Source organism: Taeniopygia guttata, chromosome 4, assembly GCF_048771995.1.
Source record: "Taeniopygia guttata chromosome 4, bTaeGut7.mat, whole genome shotgun sequence".
In the NCBI taxonomy this organism is placed as follows: Eukaryota; Metazoa; Chordata; class Aves; order Passeriformes; family Estrildidae; genus Taeniopygia; species Taeniopygia guttata.
In genome coordinates, this window is record NC_133028.1 from 47,636,016 (window position 1) to 47,645,905 (window position 9,890).

General features: G+C 46.0%; 1 long non-coding RNA gene across 1 annotated transcript; it reads right to left on the reverse strand.

Annotated features, from left to right (window-relative positions):
- Window positions 1–734: 734 nt before the first annotated feature.
- On the reverse strand, window positions 735–2,102 carry LOC115495026 (uncharacterized). The gene is made up of 3 exons (XR_012055454.1): window positions 1,881–2,102; window positions 1,259–1,356; window positions 735–789 (listed from the first exon to the last, which is right to left on the reverse strand). It is a non-coding gene; the product is annotated as an uncharacterized lncRNA (long non-coding RNA).
- Between the last annotated feature and the right edge of the window lie 7,788 nt (window positions 2,103–9,890).

Genomic DNA, 9,890 nt, shown 5'->3' on the forward strand with positions numbered 1-9,890 from the left:
TCTCACCTTCAAGAAGCTTCCATCGATGCACATGGGAAGGGAGAGAAAAGAAGATACAATTAGATTTGGTGAGCCCCCCTGGTGCTGCACACAAACCCCAGCTCAGAAAGCAGTTACAGCAGAGGAGGGGAGCAAGGCTAGGCTGTCACCCTCTAAGTTTGCCTAAGAGCATCAAAGCAGTAGCACAAAGAGCCGCTGCCCCGAAAAGCAAAGAAGTGGGTGCTGCTGATTCTGCTCTCATTGCTGCAACAGGGGACAAACAGGGGCAGCTGAGGAACCCCCTGAACACCCTCCTCCCCTGTTCCTGTTCCCTATTTGGATTTGACCTGGCACTGTTTATTTCCCTCATTCTCCCAAAACTGGCAAGTTCTGCTATGATAACCTTAACATTCCCCGTTAGATTAACAACTACTGAAGAGTAAAGAATTCCATTTTTCTGTTCTATTGGCACCAGATAAACTGGACTTGGACTAAGTGCAGTCTGTCACTCAATGCTATATAAAACTATAAGGAACACACAGAGCTGCCAGTGCCATCCCGGCAAGGGCTTCTCCCTCTATGGACACCACCAAGGAAGGACTTGGACCTATGGGCAAGTTGGAGCTTCCCAACAAGGGCTGTGCTTCCAGCCAGCTGCATGTGGCATCCCACCTAAAACAACTGAGTTGTGCAGCTCCCTTCTTGCTGCTTTCCCTTCCACAAATCAGAAATTACAACAACATTTAGATCCTTACCTCTGCATTATCATTCTCCCTGTTTGGAGGACTAGTAATACCACTTGGTGGTTCACTAGAGGGAACAGAACCAGAAGAACATGTAGCTGTCAATTTCACAGAGCACAGAGGTTTGCCAACAAAACATATAATTGAAGAAATTTAAAATAACCCCTTGTTCTGATTTAGTAACATCCCAGCCCAGTAACACAATCAAGTGCAAGAGCTTTTATGTACTTCAAGCATGTCAGTATATCGCAATCCATAATGTAAGAAACATTGAATAATGTCATCCTGACAGAGAGGAAATATTTCTCCTGGATTTTACTTGGTTTTAGTTTGGGGCTGTTTTTGGGTTTGTTTTGTTTTGTTTTTGGGGTTTGGTGTTTTTTTTTTTTTTGGATACTTCTTATCTAGACAGGCCTATGTGTTTCAAGTCAAAATTCTCCAAACAGAATTAAGTAGAATCCAAAGGTTTGGCAAAAACCTCTGTCTACCATACATCAGAAATTACACTTTGGAGAGACACTTTATCTGTCACGTACAATTCAATATCTCTTGGTTCCTGTTGAAGGTTGCTTGACAGTATTTCGAACAAATTCTCTTCTGACCAGGAATAAATTGGCTGGCTCTCTTCCCAGTCCTGCAGAGGGGTAAAAATGGAGACAGAGTAGGAACTGTTTGAAGCCACTCCGTCCTGCCTCCCTGTTTCAGTTCCCTGACTGGATTTGGGCTAGAACCTTTTCTTTCCCTTGTTAGCCCTATACAATTCATGCTAGATGAACAGCTGCTGAGAAATGGAAACTACAACCACAGGAATTAGGGGCAAAAAAGTTTGCTGCTCTATTGGCACCAGGCAAACTGGACTTCGGGTATCTGCACTCTGTCAGTCAATGCTAGAACTATAAGGAACACACAGATCTGCCAGTGCCATCCTGGCAAGGGCTTCTCCCTCTATGGACAGCACCAAGAAAGGACTTGGAGGGATGGGCAAGTTGGAGCTTCCCAACAAGGGCTGTGCTTCCAGCCAGCTGCATGTGGCATTCCCATCTAGGACAACTGAGGACACAGAGTGGCAGCTGAGACAGAGACAGAGCTCCCACTCTGTCTCCTCCCCTCCCACAAAGCAGAAAGGACAAGAACATGTGATAAGAACAACATGCTTACATCTGTAATGTCATCCCGCCATGTCGGAGGACTCTCAAAACGATCTGGCCATTCATCAGAGTTAAGAGAACTAGAAGAATATACAGCTGTCAATTTCACAGTGCAAAGAGATCTACCAAGACATCAAATTGCAAAAACAGAAATAACCCCTCATTCTGATTTAGCAACATCCCAGCCCAGAAACACACCAGTGCACGAGCTTTTATGTACGGCAAGCATTACAGTGTATTGCAATCCATCATTTAAGAAACATTCAATAATGACTTCCTGAATGGAGAAGAAAGGTTTCTCTGCGATTTTGCTTTGTTGTTGGGTTTTTTTTTTTCCATTAGTTCCCTGCCAGACAGGCCACTTATGTTCAAATCAGATTCCATCACACAGAATCAAGCAGTTTGGCAAAAAGACCTGTGTCTACTGAATATCAGAAAATACACTTTGGAGAGACACTTCATCAGTCACATACTCATCGTTATCTCTTGGTTCCTCTTCATGGTTACTTGCCCATAGCTCAGCTGAATTCTCTGTGTTGCTGGAGCCAGGTGGGTGCTGCTGGCTCTGCTCCTTGTCCTGCACCTGTGAGTTGTCACCCTCCCTCATTGGAGGACCAGCAGGACCTGCTGGCCATGCACTAGAGGGAACCAGAAAGAACATGCAGCCATTTGAACATGGAGCCTATAATCTCACTGCAGACAGAGAGTTACCAACATGTATATACCTATTCTGATTAAGCAAAATCCCAGCCCAGCACCACAACTGTTCCCCGAGCTGCTATGTACTGCAAGTATTTCAGCATATATCAAGCCACACTGTAACAAATATTCAACCACGACATTATGAAAAGAAAAGAAAGGTTTCAGATGGATCTTGCTATGTGATTTTTTTGGATTCTTTTGCTTACTTCTCTGCCAGACAGGCCACTATATTGCAGGTCTGAAGTTTCTGCACCGACTTCAGCAGAACCCAGAAGCTTAGAAAAACCTGTTCCTACTATATATCAGAAATTAGAATTTAGAGAGATATTTTACTCTCACATACCCGCTACCTCCTGGTTCCTCTTCATCATGGGTTGTCAGTGGACCTGCTGAAATCTCTGCTGGTCTGGAAAGATGTGAGTCCTGCTGGTTCTGCTCCCTGGACTGCAGTGGGGTAAAAATGAAAACAGAGTAGGAACCGCTCGAAACAACTCCATCCTACTTCCCTGTATCACTTCCCTGATTAGATTTGGGCTAGAAGCTTTTCTTTCGCTTGTTAGCCCCAAAAAGGGCAACTTCTGCAGTCCCAGCCCTGAACACTACATGTTGGATGAACAGCTGCTGAAGAATGGAAACCACAACAGAAATTTGTGTGTAAAGAATTCCAGTTTGCTACTCTATTGCTCTATCCAGGCAAACTGGACTTGGACTATGTGAAATCTGCTACTTAATGCTAGAACTGCAAAGAACACAGAGATCTGACAGTGTCATCCTGGCAGGGGTTTCTCCCTCTATAGACATCACCAAGAAGGGACTTGGAGGGATGGGCAAGTTGGAGCTTCCCAGCAAGGGCTGTGCTTCCAGCCAGCTGCTCATAGCACCCATCTAAAACAACTGAGTTGTGCAGCTCCCCTTTTGTCCCTTTCCCTCCCACAAACCATAAAGGACAAGAACATGTGGATCCTCACCTCTGAGTCCTCATCTGACCAATATGGAAGATCGAAATCAAATGGTAGCCAATCCCTAGAGAGAGCAGAACTAGAAGAACATGCAGCCATTTAAACATGGAGCCATTTATTTCCTGGGCACCAAGGGTTGCCACTAAAGAAAATGTTGGTACTTAAAACATCCCCTATTTTGATTTAGCAATATCTCAGCCCAACAATACAATCATTCCCAGAGCTTTTACATATTGCAAGCATTTCAAGCCATACTGAAGAAACATTATGTAATGGCTTCATGCACAGAGAAGAATGGTCTCTACTGGATTTTTTTGGTTTGTTTTCTTGGTTTTTTTAAAAATTGTTTCTCTTTCCATCAGGCCACTCTATTCCAATTCTGAAGTTTTGGCACAGAATCAAGCAGAACCCAAAGGCTTGGTGAAAAAAATCAGTTTTACCATATATCAGAAATTAGAGTTTAGAGAGACACTTTCTCTCATGCATACCCTTCAACATCTCTTGGTTCCTCTTCATCATTGCTTGCCAGTACATCAGCTGAATTCCCTGCTGCACTGGAAACATGTGGGTACTGCTGGTTCTGCTCCCTGTCCTGCAATGGGGTAGAATGGAGACAGATTAGGAACCACCTGAACACCTTCCTCCTCTGTTTCAGGTCCCTAACTGGATTTGGGCCTAGAACTGTTTCTTTCTCTCTTTCTCCCTCAAAAGGGAAAATTCAAATGTGATATCCATAAACACTCAATATAAGGTGAGCCACTGCTGAAGAAAGGAAACCACAACAGGCATTGGAAGGAAAGAATTCCAGTTTGCTGCTCTGTTGGCACCAGGCAAACTGGACTTGGACTATGTGCAGTCACTCAATGTTATAGAACTATAAGGAACACACAGATCTGCCAGTGCCATCCTGGCAAGGGTTTCTCCCACTACGGACACCATCAAGAAAGGACTTGGAGGGATGGGCAAGCTGGAGCTTCCCAGCAAGGGCTGTGCCTCCGGCCAGCTGCATGTGGCACTCACCTAAAACAACTGAGTTGTGCAGCTCCTCTTTTGTCCCTTTCCCTCCCACAAACCATAAAGGACAAGAACATGTGGATCCTCACCTCTGAGTCCTCATCTGACCAATATGGAAGATCGAAATCAAATGGTAGCCAATCCCTAGAGAGAGCAGAACTAGAAGAACATGCAGCCATTTAAACATGGAGCCATTTATTTCCTGGGCACCAAGGGTTGCCACTAAAGAAAATGTTGGTACTTAAAACATCCCCTATTTTGATTTAGCAATATCTCAGCCCAACAATACAATCATTCCCAGAGCTTTTACATATTGCAAGCATTTCAAGCCATACTGAAGAAACATTATGTAATGGCTTCATGCACAGAGAAGAATGGTCTCTACTGGATTTTTTTGGTTTGTTTTCTTGGTTTTTTTAAAAATTGTTTCTCTTTCCATCAGGCCACTCTATTCCAATTCTGAAGTTTTGGCACAGAATCAAGCAGAACCCAAAAGCTTGGCAAAATCTCCTGCTATGTATCAGAAATTAGACTTTAGAGAGTCAATTAATCTGTAACATACTCATCATCAATGTCTCTTGGTTCTTCTTCATCTTCCCTTGCCAGTGGCTCATCTGATGTTCTGGAAAGATTCAGCTGCTGCTGGCTCTGCTCCCTGTCCTGCAATGGGGTAGACATAGATGCACTTAGAAACACCTGAACACTGTACTTCCTGCTTCCCCATTTCAGTTTCCTAATTGCATTTAGGCCTGGAGCTGTTTCTTTCCCTCTCTTACCCCCAAACTGGCAAATGCGCTGTGTTAGCCAAAGATATTTTGTGTTAGATTAACAGTTGCTAATGAAAGAACCCCAAACCCAAACCATCTCTGGGAACTGGAGCTGGGTGACGCAGGCTCTGTTGAAAAGTTTGAGGCCTTTCCTTTGCAAAGGCTCAGGAATAATGCTGTCAGGAGGTACCCTTTATGTTATGCCTGCTGCATATTCTGCTTTGCACGGCAGCAGCAACACCCCAAAATTGATGGAATAAACTACACAGTCTGGATCAAGCGTTATTCTTTCAAACAGCAGGGGAAATGAAAAAAAAAAAAAAAAGTGACATTTTTAAAGTCTTCTTGGAGTAATAAAAATACACCTAGTTTCTACCCCAGTCAGCTGCAGTTGCACTTGGCACCTCAGTGACAAGAGCACCTTAAACTGATGTTGCAGCAAAAACACTTCTTATTTGGGAAGTCAAATACTTCCTGTCCTCTCCCTTGCTTTTTCTTTAAATTACTGAAGCAACAAGCTCTTTTAGATTATTCTTACACTCCCTGCAAGTGATACTCAAAGAGATAGTAAGATGCCAGAAGACAGGCCCAGGAGCTCAAGAGAAACTAATCTGAATGCAAGATGGAGAGGAGTGTGCCATTCACTACTTACCATAGAAGACTCATCGTCACTGATAGTGATGACTTCGGGCTCTGAAGATTCACCTGGGAGATGTATGACACCTTCATATCTGAGCTGTATGACTTCTTCACCGTCCACATCTATGGCGTCTTCATATGTGAGCTGTATGACTTCTTCACGTGCGACATCTATGGCATCTTCATATGTGAGCTGTATGACTTCTTCCCCTGCGACATTTATGGCATTTTCGTCTTCACCTGTGAGATCTATGACGTCTTCACCAAATGAAAATGAGAACATTAGAGTCAGATCAGAGAATGCAAAGGAATGAAATGGGCTGCCAGTGTGGAACATGCTGAGGTTGGATTAACTGTGCTCTAGGTCTTTTTTTTTCAGGAATATGTCCAAAATTTCACTCAAGCTTTGCCCTCAACAGTGCACAGGGAGCACAGCTGGCCGTGCCCTCTGAAGGGGCAAAACAAGCAGAAGAGCAGCTGAGCTCCTCACAAGTTCTATTGGATGACAACAGATTACAGGAGGTTCACATCAACAGATGATTCATTTCATAGAGGGGAATGCTTAACACAGAGTGGAAAAAAAGTCCCATCAAAACTGTAATCATAGAGGGGATCCTAATTTTAAAGTATCATGCTGTACATATTCCCCTGAAGGATGGGCCACAGCTAATGACAGTTTCCTTATCTTCATACAGCTTGGGACAACTCAAACTCAGCCTGCCACCCTCCACTGTGGCAGCTGCAGTGACTGCCAGCTCATCAGAACACACATTCAGGTGTTTGAGCAGCACAGGAGGACCTTTCCTACACAGCTCATCTCCCACTTGCAGCCAATAAGAGCAGCAATACCAAGCAGCAGCAATGATGATCTCAGTAACAAACCAAAACTGTTGTCAGAAGGCTTGCTGTTTAGGGATGCCTCCTTAATCCCAAGGTTTCCCTTCCCTTCCTCCCCAGTAAAGGGCCTAGAAACTGGCAAAAGCACATGGCCAGATGGTCTTCAACCCTCCAGAAGACGCTTCTGTTCTTACCAGGCTCAAAAGCAGGTGTGCCCCTTTCCTCAAGGTCTGTTGGCTCTGTCTGAGAAGTTCCACCTGCGCTGGAGGGCAGCAGCCGGCTCCGTTTCCGAGCTGGCCTGGAATCAACTGCTCCTCCAGGGCGCTTTCGCTGACGCTGACAGGGAACAAAGCCTTAGCATTTTCTCTGCCACGAATATTAACATGGCCCTTGGGTTTTGCAACACCAATGACAGCACACAAGGATACAGAAGACACTCCTGCAAAGGCTGGAATACACACCAAATGCTGCTATGGGCCATTCCCACCCGAGCACATTACACCAGGGAAAAGACAGCACCCCTGATCTCCAATAAGCCACCTCCCCGAGAAAGAGCCTGTCCCAATGGCTTGAAAATGAGGAGACCAGTTCCCAATTCCAGCAGGTTGCTGCTCACACTGTAAGCATTTCTGCATTACTGCTAACACCCAGAAATACAAAACCTTCCCAATTCCAGAACACCAAGTTACATGAAGTTTTTAAAGGTTTCTGTTCCTCTGCATTTGCTACAATCTCTTGAAATGCTTTCTAGACCTACCCTGGAAAATGTTTCAAGAATCAGATTTGCAAAGTACTTACTGAGCTCATGGTGTTTTGTGATCAAAAGCAACCACCAAATAAGTGGGACAAACTCCAAAAAAGGAATGTCAGGGATGTGATCAATCCCTTCGGTTCCTTTAGGCAGCCCACTGCAGATTTTTCAGCGTGACAGAAAATTTCTCACCAAACCTATTAGAAAAGCAGAGGCGAGATTATCCATTTGGATTGCCAGTTTTCTTGAACACTCCCATGCCCTAAGACTCCCGTTCCCAAGTCTCCAGTTCCTGTCCAAAGCTAGAGGCAAAGTCCATGACTCTGGCACTTGAGCCCACCTGCAGCCCATCCTGCAGCCCAGCCCAGCCCCTCAGCATCAGAAGCCTTTCCAAGAATCGTCTGCACTCACCTGTACGGTCAGTCCAGAGTTTGGCCTGCAAAAGTCACCAAATCGCTCTTTATTCCCTCGCGGGATGGAGAAGAAGGATGCTCCGCGTCTGCTGCGCAGCAGAGAATCCCTCAACTGGCTCAACAGACTCCGTGCCAACAGAACCTTGGAACCAGGAGTGCCCCTGGCAACTGGTGGCAACATTCCATGCCCAGGTAACTGATGGCTGCTGTGCTCACCCATGGAGTTCCAGAACGCCATGGAGGCACCTTGTGGGTCTCAGATTCAGTCAAAGAGAGAAACGAGAGATTCTAGCCAGGCAGAAGCCTGGGAAAGAGCTGGAGAAGAATGTAAATAATTCTTTATGTCTCTTGTTTTTCACATTGTTTATAGTTAAGTTCTAGCACTGTGCGTCAAGCGCTTTGCAGCAATGGTGTAGCTTGTTTTCACTTCAGGACCAATGGAGTTGGTCCTCACAAAGCTCTGTATAAAAGAGCAGTGTATTTTGAAGAAACTGGAGTTTTACTCTCAGCAGCCTTCTGGTCAGAGTCTCTTCATTCCCATCCTACCTCGACAGCGACAGCACCTCAGCCATCCCCTGCTGCTGCTGCCGCCCCCCAGGTCAGGCCGCTCAGGGCCCGGCCCAGCCCGGCCTGGAGCGGCCCATGGACAGGGCATCCACAGCTTCTCTGGGCAGTCCCTTCCAATGTCTCACTGCCCCCTCAGCTCTCCCGAACACCCGATCCCAATCTCCCCTTCTCGTCTAAAACCCTCCCCCTTCCCCATGGCTCTCTGCCCCCTTTGGGCACCGCAAGGCCGCAGTGAGGCCTCCCCGCTCCCTGCTCCTCCCCACGCTGGACAGCCCCGGCTCTCCCAGCCGGGCCAGGGGACAGCTGCTCCAGGCCCCCACACATCCCCACGGCTCCTCCGGCCCTGCTCCACAGGCACATCCTGCTGGGCTGGGCACAGCTGGGCACAGCTGGGCACAGCTCCACACGTGGGGCAGAGCTGCACCTCCCACGCCCTCAGCCTGAGCAACCCCAGCATCACTGGAGCCTTTCTGTGGCTAAAGAAACCCCACCACACCACACCTCCCCAAGTCAGAAAGAAATTTCAACCCTTCCTTAACCCTCCTTCTACTGGTTTATTAGTCTGTTGCTGTTTTAACTCTTATCCGAGTGTTTGAACGTTAACCCTAGTAAACAGCCATTAAAACAAAATCAAAGTTTGTTGGTTTTTTTTCCCAGACTGTTGAAAGTTTAACAATTCAGTTCATTATTTCAAGTCTCTGAAGTCTTGACATTTTCAGGGGTCCAGTGCTCCTCTACCAGAGATTCCCGACAGGGCTGAGGAGTTTTGCTTTGCTCCTGGTTTTATGGACAGGCTTACAACGAAAACTTCAAAGTAACAAAAAAAAAGCAGGACAGTTAATTAAAAACAAGTAAGCCTGGTTATTACAGACAGAACAACTGGAAGCCAAAGCCTCCGGCTAGTCCGGAGACTGTTTCAACAACGTAGTAATTGTATACCTAGGGGCATTTCCAAGGACACCAGCTCTAAGGAAAGACCCGGGTGTCACACGCCCCAGGCCTTTTAAAGTCTCTCTCTTCTTCCCTTATTGGGGTGCTCAGGATCCGTGCTGTGATAGGTTTCTTTTTCTGTTGCTGATTAGCCCATAAGTTGGCGCCGTCTTGGCCAATCATTTTGAGATTCTTACTTCTTATTGCTTGGTCTCTCCTCCAGTCTTAATCCAAGCTGTGGCTGTGTTCTACGATGCTATACTTCTAGAAGCTTCTCTGCCCCCCCTCCACAAAGATTGGCATTTCCTCCCTGGTTCCAGTCCCCTTTTAGGTATACACCACAGTATTGAGTTTTGATATAACTAATCACCTTACTTTGTACCCACAACATCCAACCCTGCACCACACCCTGTTAACTACGTATCCAATTATAACTTGTTA